Below are 20,525 nucleotides of genomic sequence, written 5' to 3'. Positions count from 1 at the left end.
CTCTTTTTTTTTTTTGTAAGTTTGGTTTCTTTCTTTTTATTCTTCTTCTTCTCCTCTACTTGCAAGATAAGTCTTGAAAATGTGAAATGTGTCCAAGACTTTGATATTTACGAGAAAAAATATAAAAGGCGGAGTATATTTTATGGATAAAAAGAAGTTAAAATTTATCGACGATACGAAATTGATTTTTCTTTCCTTTCTTGCCTTTTCTTTCTTTCTCTCTCTCTCTTTTTTTTTTTTTTTTTTTTTATATATGAACACATCATATCGCATCACAAGTTTTTGAAGAACTTCTATGAAACTGTAAACTCTTTGAAGAAAATTCGACACGCACACAAACACATACGCACAGAGAGAAACGTATGAAGAAAACGTATGCATAAAGAAACTACGTAGGTGTGAAAAGGGTCTGTAGTTAAATTCGTATTTTCTTCGAAACGATTAAAGATTAACGCTCTTCTCACACGTTCTTGAATGTGTCTACACCCTCGGCGAAAGTTTTCCGTTCGACCGATCGATTCTCTCGTGTTCCTAGAGAACAAATATAGAAACACGTTGTTAGAGTGGAACTTGCCTGAGAATCAGGAAAACTTACGAGAATAAAAAATCTTGATTATACTTAGCTCGATGAACTTGAAATTTATCGTCTATCGTATAGCTTCTAACTTCATATAACTTTTTATATTGATTATTACATTATTACATTATTATTATTATTATTATTATTATTATTATTATTATTATTATTATTTATTTCTTTTTTTTTGTTTTAATTAAATTAAATCGCACCAATTAATTTTAATATTTTTTCTCTCTTATTTTTGTACTCTTTTTTTTTTATCTCATTAAAATTATTTCTTTCATTTACATTAAGATATTCGAATTAATTTGGATATTTTTGTTTTTCATCGCATTTCAAAGAAAGGATATGTATACGCGTTTATATATAGTTAGATTCGATCGAAAATATATATTGATTGACGTAAAACGAATGTTAGATGAATAAATTCACATCCCATGGGAGATATTTGTGTTCCGGAGATTTTGCCAAAGATATTCTTCGAAGAAATCTACTCTTATCCGTGAGAGAGATCTAGACTGTCGACCATACTATACAACTTTGAAATCTCGAGCTGAGATAGACTCGATTCGCACGGTGAAAATGCATCGACGATTTCTCGCATATCGATTATTCCGATCGAGTTCCTCGATTAAATGCGATTTTATCCATTTACTTCTACAGCTTTGCATCTATCACTTGGAACTATGCGAAAGGGCTATCGAACGTGAATTCGAACGATCCAATCGTGGATCCATCATCGTGTGAATCGAGAAACAAATCCACATGGATTTATATAATAAACTTTACATAATTTTGGATAGAAAAAAAATTCCATTCACATTTTTTCTCCTTTTCATTTACGAATTTTTTTTCAAATGAGATTATATATTTAAAAAAAAAAAAAAAGAAACATTGATTTCCATTTACATCCAACGCAAATAAACAATAGAAAATTGATTGCATTAGCGTAATAACTATTCCGTTTAAAGCGTTCATTAATAGAAATGATAAAATGATTATGTATACTAGAATAAAAGTTGCTTATTTATATATTTTATATATATGCATGTATGTATGTATGTATTAGAGAAAATTATGATACGACTTGTGAAACACCCACTATATTTATTTTTAACATAGTTGACAAAAACATCTTCATTATCTTTAAATAGAAAAGAAAAATCAGTTTATCAATATCAAACGTGTTTTTTTTTTTTTTATCTATATACTTTTCTTGAGAAGTCTGAAACTTTCAAGTTCTCGTCTATTACACGTAAGCACACGTGATAATGATCGTTCGAGATGTTTCCCGGTATCTCATCAATGACAATCTCGCGAGAATTGAGAAAACTCGCCCTTGGAAACTCGCCAAAGCGCTTCCTTGTATCGTGCCTTACGAAAATTGTATTCTCATACTAGCCAGAACGATGCTCTCTCTCTCTCTCTCTCTCTCTCTCTCTCTCTCTCTCTCTCTCTCTCTTTCTTTTTCCTCTTTTTTCTCTCTCTCTTTTTTTTTTATTTCGATTTATTTTCAATTAATCAATTCATTTTCAAGTGGTTTTTATCCCATTCAATTATCACGATTTTTTTTACGTATTTGATTTTATACAATTTTATATTTCTTTTTATCGAAATTAATTCATTTTTGATATCTTCTATAATTGGTCCTATGTATTCTTCTCTCTCTCTCTCTCCCTCTCTTTTATATATTTATATGTATCAATATATTCTCTTCTCCATTTCCAATTAATTCGTTCGTTCTCAAGTAGATTCTTTTCTATTCAATTTTCATGATTCTTTATGTATTCGATTTTATATAATCTCGTTTTTCTTTTTATCAAAATTAATTCATATATTTTTTTTTTCTTTTCTTTAATAATCCAGCCTGTCATTTACTTCTCTCGTTGCTTGATTCTCTTTATTTCCAATTAATTCGTACATTTTCAAATAGATTCTTTTTTCTATTCAATTTTCTTCATCTTTTTTTACATATTTAATTTTAATACAATTTGATATACCAATTTGTATTTGTGTGTGTATGTATGTGTGTGTGTGTGTGTAACTATTTTTTCTATTCTTACTTTTATCTTCACTCTTTTCTTAACATCGACATATCAATAATATCTTGACATCCTTGTAATTGATAACAGTGTAATAATTTATTTTTAAATCATCTCAATCCTCAAAATAATCCTATAGGATTCTAAAGATCATGGGGATTAGTGATTTCAACTAGTGTTAAACGACGAGTAAAATCTCTTACAAAGTCGTTCGTTAATTAGCAGAAAAAGAAAGAAAAGAAAAAAAAAAGAAACGAAACGCTTTCCCCAAGTATTTAAAAAAAAAAAAAAAAAGGAAAACGAAAAAGACGAAGATGAAAATGAAGATGAAGGATGCTGATGTTTTACGAACGTTAATTCCATTTCGGCGACCTTCCAAGAAAATCTTCGTTTTCTCGATTGCAAACTTTCTCTAAGCTTGAAAAAGAGAAAGAGAGAGAGAGAGAGAGAGAGAGAGAGAGAGAGAGAGAGAGAGAAATAATATCGTGACCTTCGAAGAAGAACCTTCGAATGTTCAGAAAAGTAGAGCAACGTGGTTAGAGTAAAACGAGTGGAGGCTTTTACTCGGTTTCCATTGATCCATCGTCTCTATCTGTTTTTCTCTCTCTCTCTCTCTCTCTGTCTCTCTCTTTCTCTATCTATCTATCTATCTATCTATCTATCTATCTATCTATCTATCTATCCATCTATCTGTCTGTCTATCTCTACTTCCCTCTATCTCTTTCTATTAAGAACCTAAACCACGTAGTATTAACACGTGTATGTACGTACGAAAACACGGATTTAAAAAGATAAAAGATAAAAGATACAGTGCATAGTAATGGAGCACGAACGTGCGTGTCCGGTCTTAATAGGGTGAAGCATTAAATGGTCAAATCTTTATGTCAATTGTTCTCGAATTTAAATTGCAGATTTTTATAACAAAAGGGCTCTACTTCTATTTCTTGTTCTTCTTTTTCTTTTTCTTGTTCTTTTTTTCTTCTTTTTTTCCTTTTTTCTTTCTCGTTTTCGTGATCCGTTTAATTTACGACGTTGAAAAAGCTGAGTATCTTTTAAAAGTATATGTACTACTTTTTCTTTCTTTCTTCTTTTCTTTTTTCACTCCTTCAACATAATTTTTGACGTAGAATTTCAAAGAGCATTAAATTATAAGCAAGTTACATAAATGTAACTAGTTTATGTTTTTTTTTCCTTTCTTTTTTTTTTCACAAATGGCACAGTGGTAGTTTAGAGTTAGATCTTTTAATATTTCGTTTGAGATACTTATCCCCGCGTAATTACACGTATAAGTATACACGTATGAACGAATAACTAGCATGCGTTACATGTCGTTATTATAAATACTATACAATATGACATAGGATATAACGTAATACCTCGTTGATATACATATTAATAATGTATTACATTAATAGTAATATTAGTTTTATTCACAAATGTGTAATATCATTCTTTCCACGTATGTTTATTATTATTATTCCGAAACAAATTTTTTTACACAAATGAATATCTTCGCAAAGTATGATAACGGATGCGTTCTCTTATTTTATATATATATATCAACCTTAAAAAAAAAAATTCGTACAACTGAATATAATTTTTTCGTGCTACACAGATGGCCAAAAGAAGTGAATAAAAAAAGAAAAGAGCAAACAAAAAAAGAGTTCATTAAAAACATACGTCACAAATATAAAGTAATCTCATCGTCGGTTCGTTTTGCAATTAGCATACATGATTCGTGTCACCTTCGTGAAGTAAACAAAAAGGAAGAGAGAGAGAGACAGAGATAGAGAAAAAAGAAGACGTGTAAGATAAAAATGATAAATAGTAGCTATCACGTCATTCGCAGTGTATCCAAGTCGGTACACGTAATCGGATCGAGATAAGTACTTCCAATTTAATGGTCGTAGGCATCTCTCGCCAACTTCTCTCTCTCTCTCTCTCTCTCTCTCTCTCTCTCCCCCCCCCCACCCTCTTTCTATATGTGTGTGTGTCTTTCTGTTCTCTATGATTCTCGTTTTCTACCTTGAACCATGACCTTCCTTGAAAAGACGCTCTTTTCAATGTCCAAATCGACCTCGAGCCACGAATGCAGAAGCCAACCGATAGATATAATGTACGATTGGTTATTCTAGATAATATCAAGGAGTGTACTTAATGAATTTATATTTTTAGAATTCACGTTCATTCACGTTATTCAAATCGTTATTCAGGATAATTGTTTTAACTTAATTCTTCATTTTTTTTTGTTTTTCTTTTCTTTGTTTTTTCAAGAGTTAAGTATTAACTCGGATAGTCCATAGATATATTTTTGCTTATTTCATTGGAAAGAAAAAGAAAGAAAGTCATTGAAAAATTTTCTTCATTTAAAATACATCGTCAGTTTTTACGTTATATCATTTTTCAATATTTCTCTTTGCGCAGCATTGACATTATTTCGTATTGAAATAAAATCGCGTTGCAACGATCAGATCTGTCTTCCCTTGGTATAAAAAAGAATAACATGAGATGGAATATGTGTAAGAGAGAAAAAGAAAGAGAGACAGAGAGAAAGATAAAAAATTATAAGAGGATAGTGTGCGACGATAATGGACAATGTCCTGTCGGCCGATGTCCCTGCGTGGAAACGTGAGATATATAGAATAAGAGAGAGAGAAAGAGAAAGATATATATATATATATATATATATATATATATATATATATATACACACACATATATATATATGATATATATGTGTATATATGATATATGTATGTATGTATACATTATGTATATGTTATGTATATGTTATGTGTCTATATATATATATATACATAATATATATATATATATATATGTACACACACACACAGATAGATAGATAGAGGTACAGTAAAGAGGACCTGACACCGGCTTCATGCGTGATGATGAGGAAACGCCCGATTACAGTGCTTCGAACGAGGTATATACATATAATATCTCCGCGTATATATCCTACGACGATTATTGTCATCTCATGTGAATTTAGGCTCGCGTGATATAGTTCTTAATATGTATATATGTACGTATAAAAAAAAAAAAGGGAAAGGAAAGGAAAAGAAAAAAATAGAAAAGAAATATACCATGGTTTCCGTTCGTATTACCAATGTACCCAAGTTAAATAGAAATTTCTTCGGGTTAGGTTCATTCACCAAGTCCTTTTGGTAATTTAAAACGATCATCCATCCCTATGTTCGTTTGTAAGCTTGAACCTAATTTAGTGTTAATTAAATTGGGTAAGTTTATACAGGCTTATATGTGTGAGTCATTTAAGATTGTTAAAGCCGTGCTTAGAAACTCTACACCCACAAAGATCACAAGAAATTTCAGTAAATTCCAAGATGTATATCTATGAATCATCCTAATATTATTGTGTCTATTTATCTGCGTACGTTTATGTGTGCGTGTAAAAGAGAGAGAAAGACTCATTTTTCGAAAAAAAAAATATATATATAATCGGATATTTTTGTCTTCTTTTATATATATATATATATATATATATATATATATATATTCTATATATATTCTATATATAACAATATTCTTCAAAGATCAATCGAAATCAAAGATCTATCTTAAATCCATTCTCTTTTCTAATGACAAATCAAATAATTCTTTATTTTAAACAGATCGATACATCTTCCTCACTTTATCTCTCTCTCTCTCTCTCTCTCTCTCTCTCTCTCTCTCTCTCTTCTTTCTTTCTTTCTTTCTTTCTTTCTCTCTTTCTTTTTTCTCTTTCTCGGAAAAGAGAAGAATAAAAATAAAAATATAAAAAAAATAAGAGGTGTGGGCGACGATACGACTCGAGCGATGCTCCACATACACGTTTGGCTCTGTTCCAAAGTTAAGGAAAGACAAAGAAAAAAAATAATAAAAAGGAGGAAGAGAGAGAGAGAGAGAGAGAGAGAGAGAGAGAGAGAGAGAGAGAGAGAGAAACGGAAGAGTTATGAATGCCGAGTGGACGTTCATTCATGTGAAGAGACCGAAGGACGATCGAACAAAAAAGAAAAAAAGAAAAAAAAAACAAAGACAAAAAAGGAAAAGTTACTGGATAATTCGATGCAATACGAGAATTGGTCAACGCAATTTAACGCAATTTAACGCAATTTAACGGAATTCTTTCTATCTTTTTTCTTTCTTTTTTTTTTTCTATGTCTGTATCACGAGTTTAATTAATCGACTCGGACTCGTCAAACTTGTTTCGATTTTGTAAGAAATTGGAAAGTCAACGAGTCAGATATATTAAATCGATATTTTGGTTATCACAAAACGATAACAACAGCAACAAGAACGATAATGATAACAATCGTTTGACGAATTCATTGATGAAATTGCATGATGCATAATATGGCCTAATGAAAAGGCACTTTTAATTATAGGATAAACTATACTCTATAGAGTGTATAGAACAGTAGTGGCCGAGCACTGCGTAAAATCGATTACAATGCGGCTAACGCGTTCTGTCCGTTTGAAGAAAGAATAAATATTATTTAACAAGTTTTTTGACAATCGTATCGATAATCAACTCGTCATGAAATCGAGACCGATCGATATTCTAACGAAACAAGGAAATTAACATTCATTGCAATCTCGGTTTTACTATGTAGAAGATTTATATCGAATTAATGATAAAATTAATATTCAATTTTGCATATATGAAAATAATATTTATTTAACGTTATATCACAAATCGATGAATAAATTCAGACGAAGATATGATTGTTTTCTCCTTTTTTTTTTGGACGAATAAAAAAAGGCAAGAAATATAAAATACTTAACTTTACATTACAAGTATTAACGATTTATTTTGTAGATTGTAATAAATTAATATTACCGGTTATAACGTTATTTTATCAAATACGATACGTACGAAAGGGTCGACGACTAAATTTTTTTTTCTTTTCTCTCTCTCTCTCTCTTTTTAATATATATTAATGATATGAAAGATACACACGCATATACTAAAATGGATTGACGGGTACTACCGCAAATCGTATACGGCCCAGGAAGGGCCCCGATGTTTCCGTTAGGGCCACTTAATTCCATCAACAATATCCGTGCTGCTCACTGTCAGTCGCACGAACATTGTCGCCAGGAAATCACGTATCTTAAGCGGTCAATCAGCAACGAGAAGCTGTCGTCGTCGCGTGGGCGACCATGTTTCGATCGTGTTCAAATTCTCCGCACGCGGCTGCGCAAGATATTAGAAAAGAGGGAGTCCCTTCTTCCTTCCTTTCCTATCTTTGTCTCTCTCTCTCTTTCTCTTTCTCTCTTTCTCTGTCTCTATTTCCTTTTATCTTTTTCTACCACCTCATTCACGTTTTACTGGAATGGGGAAGGGGTGATCCGTTAGCCTACATTTCTTCCGGAATACTGGAAAGAAAGTTTTCTTTCGGAGTTTCGAATTTTGTTATTTTATTGTAATTAAGTTTCTTTTCTTTTCTTTTTTTTTTTTCCTTTTTCTTTTTTCTTATATTATTCTGCGTCTGAAAAGAGTCATCTTTGAGAATAGTTTATTGATCATGGATTTTTAATAATAATAATAATAATAATAATAATAATAATAATAATAATAATAATAATAAAAATAAGAATAAGAAATACGCACAATGACTGCAATTTGTCATCAACATAAGCTATGACATCATGAATATTCTCTAATAACATTCTTTAACACACAATAGGACTCAAGTCGTTTAGGTTATTATCATCACCTATTGATACACCATTCGTTCACGTTTATTCTCAAATAGTATTGTTCCTCGTACTAGATCGTTAAATAGAAGTCGATAATTAATGACGGACTCGTCTGCCTATTGTTCGGAAAATTATCCTCGTTACATTTTCTTTTCTCGATGAAAATTTAATGACGTTTCTCTCTCTCTCTCTCTCTTCCTTTCTCTTTTTCTAAATTTCCTATTCATGTATAACTATCACAATGGTAGTCTACATTTCTATCTCTTTCTCTTTATCTCTTTTTATCTATCTACCCATCTCTATCTTTCCCATAGCGATCGTTCGCCTTTCAAACTTGTCATCCTAATGCGGAAGTAGAATAGACGTCAATTTTGCGGCTTGTTATTTCATTGATCGAGTGTATCGTTCAATGTGTTGAGTATATACCTACCTACGACGAAGAAAGAACGGAGAAATGAAATAGTTGAGAGAAGGGTTGGGACGAGAGGAGGTAAGAAGAGAAAAAAAGAAAAAGGATGGAAGAAAAGTTAGTGTTCGAGTTAGAGAAAGATAAAGAGATAAAGTGGGAGAATGGGAGAGAGAAAGAGAAAGAGAGAGAATACGAAGAGATAGACACAAGTTTTTTTTTTATCTTCTTCCTGGAAGAAAGTAGCGGAAAAGATAGAGAACGAGATCAAGTTTACGATCCTTTAACATCCCTACAGTTTTCTCTCTATCTCTGTCTTTCTCTATCTCTATATCTTTTTATCTCTTTTTCAGATTGTTTCTATCATATTTCGAAGTAGGATAGGGATAAGAGAGAGAGAGAGAGAGAGAGAGAGAGAGAGAGAGAGAGAGAGAGAGACAGAGAGAGGGTAGGAGGAAGGGAGAGAGGGAGAGTCGGTCCGGCCAAGGTCGACCGATCGATTACTCTACGAATTTGCGTAACAGAGATAGAGTTAGGGGAGGAGTGGAAGAAGGGTGATTCTAGATAGAGAGAGAGAGAGAGATGAATATATATGTATATATATATGTACATATATATATTCTCCTTGGCAGTGGACCATGAAACACTTTATTACATGTTCCTTCTATTGACCATACAACTTTGTTGCCTAAATGTTCTCCTTATCGAGACGAAAATGAGAGAGAAAGAGAGAGAGAGAGCATAAAACTTTGCAACTAAGAGAACTGAGATACTGAGAATTGGGTGTCGATAACGCGCATGATTGGTGACATGCTAGTAGGAGGGTAAAACGAGAGGGGTTGCTTTCACATAGGGCAAAGTGTAACCTGTTCATCCAAAACTACCAGTTAATTATTTCCTTTTTTAACTTCCCTTGAAATTGATCCTGGTCGAAATCTATATTTCTTTTCCTTTTTTTTTATTTTCTTTTTTTTTATTTCTCTCTCTCTTTTTTTTTTTTATCTCTACTAGGAAAAATTTGTATATCAGCTTCGATCGACGTAATCACACGCACACGTACAATACCTATTCAAATAGATTTCGGATAAAAGAAAGTTTTGTTTAAGTCTATAAAATAAAGACTTCTTTCTGATATTCTCAATCGATTCGACTCGAATCGAGTTAGTTCGGATTACGCGGCAAGACAAACCCACACGTTCATTCGAAGAAAAATATAAGAGAACTTCTGCCCTATTTATTTGATCTACCTACTGTCTGTAATCTCATCCGTTTATTTTAACGCTTTCCCGACTTAAATCTCTTTCCGACGTAACTTTGAAATTTCGTGGAAAAGAATGGATATATCGAGGATTTCTATAATTTATTCTGTTTTCTTTTTCTCTCACTCTCTCTCTTTTTTCTTTTTTTTTTTGAGAACAGGAGACGAAACTTTTCCTTTGATTTTTATTTCTTGGTAGAAACGGAGAAAGAGAGAGAGAGAGAGAGAGAAGTATTTATTTCGATGCTTATCCCTACCACGTAATTTTTATTTTTATTCTCAACACACTTTTGATCCAAAAAAAAAAAAGTAATTATTTCGTAAACTAGTAAGCCAGATGCGAGCTCTGTTCGAGTTAATTTTTTTCTCTCGTTTTTTTCTTCTCTATTTTTTTCTTCTTCTTTTTTATGCTCGTTAATTAACGCGACGATATAATTTTGGAAAGTAGGAGAAATTTGGTGGGTTTAAGCCTTTGTATCGTTGGTGGTTAGATCAAACCTGCCAGCAGAGAGAGAGAGAGAGAGAGAGAGAGAGAGAGAGAGAGAGAGAGAGAGAGAGGCTTCTGTCGCCTTTGAAAGGCACCGAGACCTATGTACTAGACATTGTTTAGCCGGTAGACTCGAGAGACTTATTGATTACTCTCTCTTTCTCTTTCTCTCTCTCCCTCCCCCTCGTCTAACACACTCTATGCACTATGCACGCAATACGCACAAGCATTTATGTATAGCAAACGCATACATCTATATACATGCATCATTGAACTCGATTCATGTTTTTGTGGTATAGACGTGTTAACACGCGAATCAATGAACCTATCTCTCTTTCTCTCTCTCTCTCTCTTTTATGAATTTTACATGAAATATATTTGACTACACTATGTTTTTATTAATATATCTTTTCTTTCTTTTCTTTTTATCTCTCTCTCTCTCTTTTTTTTTATTAATCGACTTCCTTCTCGCAAAAAAAAATGAATTAATGAACGCATATTTTAAGGCAGATATTTAGAAAGAATTAAAGAATAAAAAAAATAGAAAAGAAAAAATAAAAAAAAAAGTAAATAGATGAACGAAGAAGGAAACTTTGATTTTATCATGCTTATCATAGTAAAAGTTTCTCATATCTAACAACTTCCTGATCTTATCTTTATTCTCGACGTACCTTATTCCATGACGACGCCATTTTACCTTTTTTCTCTCTTTCTCTTTCTTTCCCCCCCACCCTTTTTTTTTCTCTCTCTTTTTACCTTTTTCCATTTTCCACGAAGCGAGCAAACTTTTTCCTATGGCGAACCTGCCCGTTTCATCGATCTTACGTCGGTAAAAACCAGTAGTATATTTTATCTTGTTCGTCCTCGTATGCTCGTCGTTGTTCGAGTCTTTTCGTTATACTTCCCCCTTTATATCATCCCTCGTTTGATGGATCGTTTTCATTTTATATTCCACGAAGTATCAGTATAGAATTCTTTTTTTTTTTTCTCGATCTGTCGATTTCTTTCTCTTTCTCTTTCTCTTTCTCTCCCCTTTTTTTTTATAGAGCCTTGACAAGTCAATTATTATTTATTCAGTTAGATTATAACCCTTTTTTTTTTAATTTTCTTTTTTAAATATCGAATCAGTGTGAAAATATTTGTACTTCCGATTTTTTGAACGTTCCTCTTCTTTTATCCGTTTATTTATTTATTTTTTTATTTTTCTTAACATTCCATTCTCTGTTTTTTTTTCTTTCTTTCTTTCCTTTACTAGAAAGATTCTATAGAAAATTCTTTATAAAGCACGATTTGAAGGATCGTATTATTTACTATTTTTTTTTAGACCTTATTTATTTTTTGTTTGTTTGTTTATTCAATTTTTAAATTTCTGCAATAGAAAAATTCGAAATGTTTCAAATTCCGATAATATGTCGAAGGGTTGCGTAAGGAAGAGAAGCACTGTTCCAGTAGGAAGAAAGGGGGAGTAGAGGGGTGAACGGGGTGGAGAGGATTTATCGATTCGCAGAAAGCGAACAAGGCACATCTTTCGCATTTTACATACCAAAACATAAATCGCAGGGCGTCGAGATAAGCTCTCTCTCTCTCAACAAGCTGTCCACTGTTTTCAGCATTGAAACATTTTATTACTTTTCATTACCATGACCTTCTTTTAGATCTTTGATCACTTTGAATGACGTAAAGGGTCGTAGTTCAAAGAGTTTTATCGTTGATAATCTAAGAACTATTTAAATTTCCCGCTTTTAAATTGCACGATTTTGCTACGATTATCAGAAAATTTGTATTTCTTTCAAATTAAAAATTCGATATTACAGTTACAAAATTAAAGAAAGGAAAATAATAATGATTATAAATCTTGCATGAAACGACACACTCGAATTAATTTGAAGATATAGGAATGGGGTTGGGAGGGGGATAGGGGAAAGAAAAAATAAATAATGAATCAGAAGATAATTTTATCTTTCTTCAATGGCAAATAACTATTTTTATTTTGTTTATATACTCGCTTCTAATTATACAATTCTAATTGATCATCTTGAGATAGTATCCGATCGACTAATCGAATAACATCCGATGTGTTACTTCGAAATAAAGATCTTGAGAAATCGAGTATGACAAAAAAGAAAAAAAAAAGAAGAAAAGAAAAAAAGAAGAAGCAGAAAAAGAAGAAGAAAATGAATGAAAAGAAAAAAAGAAGAAGGAAAAAACAAGAGGATAATTATTTTTTATTGGACGCGAGAACATTTATTATTTCTTGTACAATCAATTTGTTTGTCTATTTTAAGGACAATCGAGCAAAAGATGAGCGATGTATAAACGATGACGAGCATCTGTTAATAACAGTTTCACACATAGTCAGCCATGGAATGATGCGAACTTTGTTTACGAGACTTGACATAATCGTATTGGAATCCTCGTTGGAACAGAACGCGTGATCTCCTTCCTTTTTTCTTCTTCTTCTTCTTCTTCTTCTTTTTTTTTTTTTTTTTTTATTCTGTCTACTCGATATCGTCATTTTTTTAATTTTTTTTTTTCTTGGAAAGATTTACATGTATCTCTTTTATCTTTTTTTATCTTTTAAATCGATAAAAAAGAAATAATAGGAATAATATATTCGTGAAAGAAATGATCAATGATCTTTGAAAAAATCCATTACCTTTAATTTCCTTTTTTTTTGTTTTTTTTTCTTTCTTTCTGATTAATGCTTTTTTTTTCTTCGAATTGTAAAATTACGAGCTTAGGAATGTAAAAAAAAAGGAAGAAAGAAAGAAAGAATTAGTTTCTATACAAAGTTTCGAAAAAGGTTTAATTGATTTTGAAAATTATCTGTGAAAACTTTTGACCGGTTCGGTAGAAGAAAAAAAAATAAAAGAGAAAAAGAGAGGATAAGATAAGATCTTTAAGACGATTCGAATGAAAATGTCTGTCTATATTAACGTGAGAATGATTTTGTAACCAAATCTTCCTCGCTCTGATGAATTTCTAGAGAGAAATAGAAAGAGAAAGAGAAAGAGAAAGAAAGACAGACAGAGAAAGTGTGTGTGTGTGTGTGTGTGTGTGTGTGTGTGTGTGTGTGTGTGTGAGAGAGAGAGAGAGAGAGAGAGAGCAATTGAAGCAATCTTTGGTCTATTCCGTGTTCGAGTTTTTTTTCTCCATAGACACCGTGACTTCGTGGCCAGCGGCCTTTTCTCGTGTGAAAAAGATCGAGAAAGAGAGACAGAGAGAGAGAGAGAGAGAGAGAGAGAGAGAGAGAGAGAGAGAGAGAGAGAGAGAGAGAGAGAGAGAGAGAGAGAGAAAGAAGAAAAACTTTCCGCTTCGTGATACCTACTATTGGAAACGTTTACTCTCCTGGAAATCTTCCGAGTCGAGAAAGAGAGAGGCAGAGAGAGAGAGAGAGAGAGAGAGAGAGAGAGAGAGAGAGAGAGAGAGAGAGAGAGAGCAGAATTTATATTCCAATTCTCTAGGCGTCTTGAATCCTTTCAAGATCATTTCGATTGAAAATGATCTATTTTAAGATCTAGAAATTTGTCAGAGAATTAGAAAGATTGCATCTATATTACAAAAAGAAAAAAAAAAGAAAAGAAAAGATCATTCAAGAGATCTATCGATCGAGATATTACTGATATATCGTAAAGAAATTTTTATTCTATTTATTTGCATATAAATTGAAATGGATTGTTAATAAATATCGGAACTAAAATAAAATCAATTTTTGCAATATTAATCCGTTCATTCGATTAGATGGGAGAATCGGTGTGTATCAGTAGGAAAAAAAAAGAAAGAAAGAAAATAGAAAAGGAAGAAAGACACAAGAGTTAAAAATGCTCGTAGCCAATTATGTACGACCTTGAAGTCCTTATTAGCTTTACTCGAGTTCATTATTGGAGCGGATTAATATGTATAATGTTAGTGAGAGAAATAGATAGACGCATCTCCTGAAACGCATTTAATCCTCGTCCAAGTCAAGGTTGCTTCTTATTTATCTCTCTGGTCGTTCTTTGAACATCGTAATTGGTTTACTTAATAAATCCTGTTCGAATTAAAATCGAGGGAAAATATGAGCGTTGCGGAAATAAAAAGAAAAAGAAAAAAACAGAAAAAGAAAAATGGGCGGTGGGACTGTGATGCACTTGATGCACACGATGCACTTGTTGAATTTTCTTTTCTTTTTCTTGGATTTTTCTTTTCCCTTTTTCTTTTCTTTTTTTCTTTTCTTTTCTTTTCTTTTCTTTTCTTTTTTCTTTTCTTTGCGGTAACGTGAGCATTTGTCCTTTTTCTTTTTCTTTTTCTTTTTCTTTTCTTTTCTTTTTTTTTTCCGGGATCAAATTGACTCTTTTTAGCGATTTCTCTTTGTAAATATCGCTTAAGACAAACGCGAACAGTAGGAGATTAGAAAAAGCCACTTGTAATTTGACTCGACCTTTGAAACAGGTGGGCGTATTGGAATAAAAGATCGATGTGTGTTAATCGCGTAGCTTCACCCACACTGTTTTCTAACGTGACACGAATTGATGCAACGTATTTGTAAGGTTTAACATTGAGAACACGCATAACGCAGTATTAGATAAGTTTTTCTTTATTTACTAATTTAACGATCGAATATCTCAGAATTTTTTTTTTTTCAACGCGTAAATTAGATATAATAAAATTAAAGAGAGAGAGAAAGAGAGGAGGGGGAAGATAGATAAATAAAGAGAGAGAGAGAGAGAAAGAGAAAGAGAGAGCACGATAGAAAGATAGAGATTATGTGAATCTGTTGACAATTTATTTGTAGTATCTTGTGTACAATTCGTTCGTTTCCGAGAAAAACTTATTGTTATTTATACAACGTGACAAATTAAAAATTTATGATTAGACTTATACGAGCAAGATCATCGTGCAATCGAAGAGTGATACGTGATAATGATTCTGTCAAAGATGCCATTTATTTTGATAAGATTAAAACAAAATCGTTTTTCTAAAGAATTTTCTAAACAAATATTGATATTTATTTGACGTAAACATGGTGAGCATTTTTTTTTTTTGCAAAATGCACACACAACTAAATTTATTAAACAATTACGTAAAAATTCGAGTAAGTGCTTGGAAACGAACAGATGTGCGAATTGTTTGTTCGTTTGTTCATTTTATTTCGGGATAAACAAATTTTACGATAGAAAAAAGGTAGGGGAGGTAGATGGAAGGGGAAAAGAGGGGAAGGGAGGGAAACAAGGTCAGTACGAAATAAAAACCGACTTTTTTTATGCACACACACACACACACACACACACACACACACACACACACACACACACACACACACACACACACACACACGCACGAAATCGATTCGAGTGTCGTTTGAAATTGAATTTGGCATTCCTCCCAAAACTCACTTCCTGATTTGTATTACTATCACGGCGTTGCACGAGAGCCATGACCTCGCGCTATTATGTTGTAATTTATACGACTGTCTTCGACCCTTTCTTGCGCCTATGCGAATGCCAAAGATTTCGTGGCCTCGTATTTCATTGAGTCACATACACGTATGAGATTGAACGAATGTGTCAGAGGTCGTTCAGTCACTTTCGATTGTCTCTTTGTGTTTTATCTTCCACGAATTATAATTACAATTAATTTATCGTCCGCGTTTCTTTTTCTTTTTTCTTCATCTATATTTTTTCTCCTCCCTCATTATACATACATTCTTACGACTCTGTTTATTAGTTTTGTGTTCGATTTGGTTATTGTTTTTTTCTTTTTCTCCTTTATCCGAGGCAACTCTTTCTGATTTTACTTTGATCTTTTTTTTTGCTCGAACAATTGATGTAATAGAGATAATTAATGATCGTAGAAAAAAAGAGGAGAGTTTTTATTTGTCGTGATCGAGGAAAATTATTTTCTTATTTCCTTTTTTCTTTTTTGGTAAAGAATATAATAAAATTAAAAGAAAGTATTCGAATTGTTTTTCTCTCCTTTTCTCTTTTCTTTCTTTTTCTTTTCGTTCAAATTCGCGAATCAATTTAGGCAGAAGTTGCAATGCGAGATGTAATAAACCTTGCCATTCGAGACGCTGACGTTTAAAGTGACGTGAGAGAGTTCGACGATCCGTATTGATCGTGCGAACCCTTCGTGTAACGATGTCTCACACGAGGATCAATCGTTGCTTTACAACAAATAAGCGTCCCTTAAGACGATATAGAGGACGATTGATAAGGAACAAAGCAGAAACGAAACGAAATAAAACGAAAAGAGAAGAGAAGAGAAGAAAAGAGAAGAAAAGAAAAGAAAAGAGAAAGAAATTTGAGTGGAAGTAATCGGCCATTTAAATAATTAAACTCTAAACGAACAACGGTGTAAAGTTATTACCGATAAATAATTAATAAACCGTTCTCGCGTTTCTCGTGATAAGGAGTTGAGATAAACGTCAGACACGCACGCGCTCTCGATAACTTATCGATTTTATCTACGTCTCTCTCTCTTTCTTTCTCCATTTCTTTCTCTCTTTGTTTCTCTTTCTCTTAATCTAAATTCTCTATTAAACCTACACACGTACACACACGCGTAAAAAGTGAGGGAGGAGAGGGAGAGAGAGAGAGAGAAAGAATGAATTTGAACGATCATTAGGTAAGAGAGAAAAAAAAGTCGAATACTTTTTTGTCAAATTTTACAAATAAAATTAATTTCTTTCTTTCTTCTTTCGACTTTTATATTGAATTACAATAACGATTAAACGATAAAAATTGTCGATAATCTTATTCGTATCATGACGCAATAGAAATTCGGTGAAAGATACTACAACATCGAGCGATGAATTTAATTAAAAAAAGTTAACGCGATTTTTTCGAATCATGATGTAATTTAAATATGAAAGGATGATGTAAGTTGCGATATATATATATGTGTGTGTATGTGTGTGTATGTGTGCATTATCTATATACGATCGATCTATCTTATCGATCCAATTTTTCGTGGAACATTCGTTACGAATAAAAGAAATGATTAAAAATAACCAATCGTATTGTTCATCGAAATTAAAATAGAAATGTATTAAATGGATTCGAGTTCGTTGAAATCACGAACGAAATTAAAATCGATAACGATCATCGATATATATCTTTTATCTTTGGAAATATCGATTTTTTATTTGTTTGTTTCTTTCTCTCTTTCTCGAAAGATATTAAAAAGTTTCATTCCGCAAACTCTTTCGTAAATTCGATTTTAAAGTTTATAGAATATTCTCGAAGTCTCTCGTAATCGGATTGGCAACGATCGTTGAGAAAAGTGTTCGGTTTAAATTCCAAGGTTCGATTGTGATCGGTGACGATCGATCGAGAACGTCTTACGAATAGGAGGATCTAATCGTTTTGTTATAAGGAACTGTACTCTTTGTTGACGATCGATCCTCTCGATCGATGTAGATCGATCGATTTATCGTTTGTATTTGAATGATCGATCTATCACGTTTCCTTTTTTTCTTTTCTTTTTTCTTTGTTTTTTTTTTCTTGCTTATCGCACAATGAGGAGAGTATTCGTCGTTGCTGTTTTTCCTAGCTTGGTTTTTGACTTCTTGCATGGCGCTTACGTGGCACGTATAACGGTTCCCTGCCTTCGGCAATTCAAACGCGTATAATTCGATTGAAGCCAACTCGATAATCGTTCTCCTTGACTAGGGGGCTCGAATTCTTAACGCTTGTGTCTCTCGTTCACGTTCACGTTCACGTTCACGTTCACGTTCACGTTCATCGTCGTTCTCGTCGTCGTTGTTATCACGAACTTCATCTTCGTTGAATCTAATCGATTCGGCTAAAACGGAACGATTTTATTTCAAGGATATCCAAAAAAAAAAGATCTTTCTTCTAGTAAAAATATTTCTTTTTTTCGATTAACACTTATGTCGTTTTTTATCGATGCTTTCTCGAATATTGTTACTAGTTTTTATTTATATGCTATTAATAATGATAATAATAAATATCGAGAAACAAGATTAGAGTAATTTAATTATTAATTTAAATTTGACATGAGTTTTCTACTTGCGTTCCTGATGCGATTTATATTTGAGATATAATGGTATTGGTTATTAATAAAGAAATTTGGATCTTACGTTTAAAGAGAGTATTAGCATTTTTATATCGATTGAAAATAATTATAATATAATAACAATCGTTACTAGTAATGGAGAACGAATCATAGAAATTTAATTAAAAGTTAGTGGGATTATTCCGTTCACGATAAAACTTAATTCTAAAAGTTTGTATTATTTTGTAACTGTCCATCGAAAGTGATTACTTATTATATTTATGCTCATTATCTGTCTCTGTATAAAGTTAAACAATTTAATTACGAATTTATGAGAGTATTCTATAATTATTATGCAATTCGAATTTGAAAAATAATGGTATTGCGGAATAAAGTATAAATACGTATATACGCGATTAAAAGTTAATTGTGATTATTCTAATGACGATGCGATTGAAATTATAAAGTTACACATACATTGTGTATAATTTTAAAGTTTCTAACAAAGAGAAGGTATTGATTTGCGACAGAAATAAAATAAACGAGTTGCAGTTGTAGTTGTTGTTGTGTATTGGTTGTTGTTGTTGTTGTTGTTGTTGATGTGTTGCTGTTGTTGTTCGTGTTACTCGATGTCCACAGAATTTTCAAACTTTTCCTACCGAGTACGATACGATTCTTACTCGAGAGGAAAAGTTAGTAATTTTTAACGAGGCGCCAGAAAAGATAGGAAGTCTAGTCTCTCCTCGTTCGCGTTTCCTTTCTATGTTTAGAATAGTCCGAGCCAAACTTTGAACGAAGAAGAATATTACATCCGCGAGACTCCGAGAGCTTAAAAAAAAAAGAAGAAAAAAAAAGGAAAAGAAAATATTAAATATTTCTCTGCTTCTTCGATTTAATCGTTGATCTGTTTTTTACTCGAGAATTCGATTTCTAGTAGACTTCGTTATGAATGACGCTTCGACATGAGAGAGAGAGAGGAGGGGGGGAGGAGAGAGAGAGAGAGAGAGAAAATAATTTCTCGATGCAATTTCATTTTTCAAACGATAAACTTATTTCTTCTTTTTCTCTTATTTCTCCCTCTCTCTTTCTTTCTCTCTCTTTTCGATTATAAACTACGCTATTTCCATTACTTCTGTCACAACGTCCAATTCCCGGTCAGAATGATCTTTGATATTTCATCTCCGAGTTTTATTGAAAGAAAATAATAAAAAAAAAAGAATTGCAATTCTTTCTTTTTTATTTTTTTATTTTTTTGTATAATACATTCATCAAGTTATTGCAATGGATAGATAGATAGATGGTCGACAAATTCGTGTGAAACGAATTGCAATATTTTTTTTTCCTTTTTTTTTTTTCTTTTATAGTAGATAATATATTTTATTAAATAATTTCAATCGGAAGAGAGCCAAGGTGTTATCTCGATTTAGATAACATTACATCCTATATAATTCGACAAATATCAAAAACAAATAAAATCATCGATGACCGATCATCGATAAATCACGTTTTAAGTTACTCTCGAATATATCACACGTGGACGGTCATTTTTCTATTGAAATATTTCGATCGATCGATCGATATTTTGAATATAATAAGATCTACCATTTTCGTTATAATAATAAATCTTGATTATATTGATCGATATAAATCGAACGATCATCTTTGTAAACGTTCGTAACGTAGGCGCACTTCTGTCCTTATCGTAATACGTGCGAATCGATTATGCAAAGTGACATAACGATGTCGGTCGATCGGTAGCATGATCATGGTAGCAGCACTCACGCACGTTTCTCAAATAGTTCAGGGAAGGTCCTTGAAGATATTACACCCGATCGATTAATATCAAATATTACGAGAATGAAGCTGGTAATCTTTCATAATTTCCCAAGACACCATCCTGCTTGTTGGTCCTTGTTGAGAACGTTCGATTGCATCACGTTATACTCTGACATCATTTATCTCTCGTAACATTTTTTCTTTCTTCTTCTTTTTTTTTTCTTTTTTAATTCCGCGTCTTCTTTTTTCATTCTTTT

At 32.3% G+C, this 20,525-nt stretch overlaps 1 protein-coding gene across 4 annotated transcripts in view; it reads left to right on the top strand.

The window, feature by feature from the left end:
* Positions 1–20,525, top strand: part of LOC127068156 (uncharacterized) — a 42,708-nt gene that overhangs the window by 5,304 nt on the left and 16,879 nt on the right. The gene's annotated exons all lie outside the window — the stretch shown is intronic.

The sequence above is a fragment of the Vespula vulgaris genome, chromosome 12 (genome assembly GCF_905475345.1).
Source record: "Vespula vulgaris chromosome 12, iyVesVulg1.1, whole genome shotgun sequence".
In the NCBI taxonomy this organism is placed as follows: Eukaryota; Metazoa; Arthropoda; class Insecta; order Hymenoptera; family Vespidae; genus Vespula; species Vespula vulgaris.
Note: the sequence above shows the minus strand (reverse complement) of the source record. Positions and strands in the feature narration are given on the sequence as shown.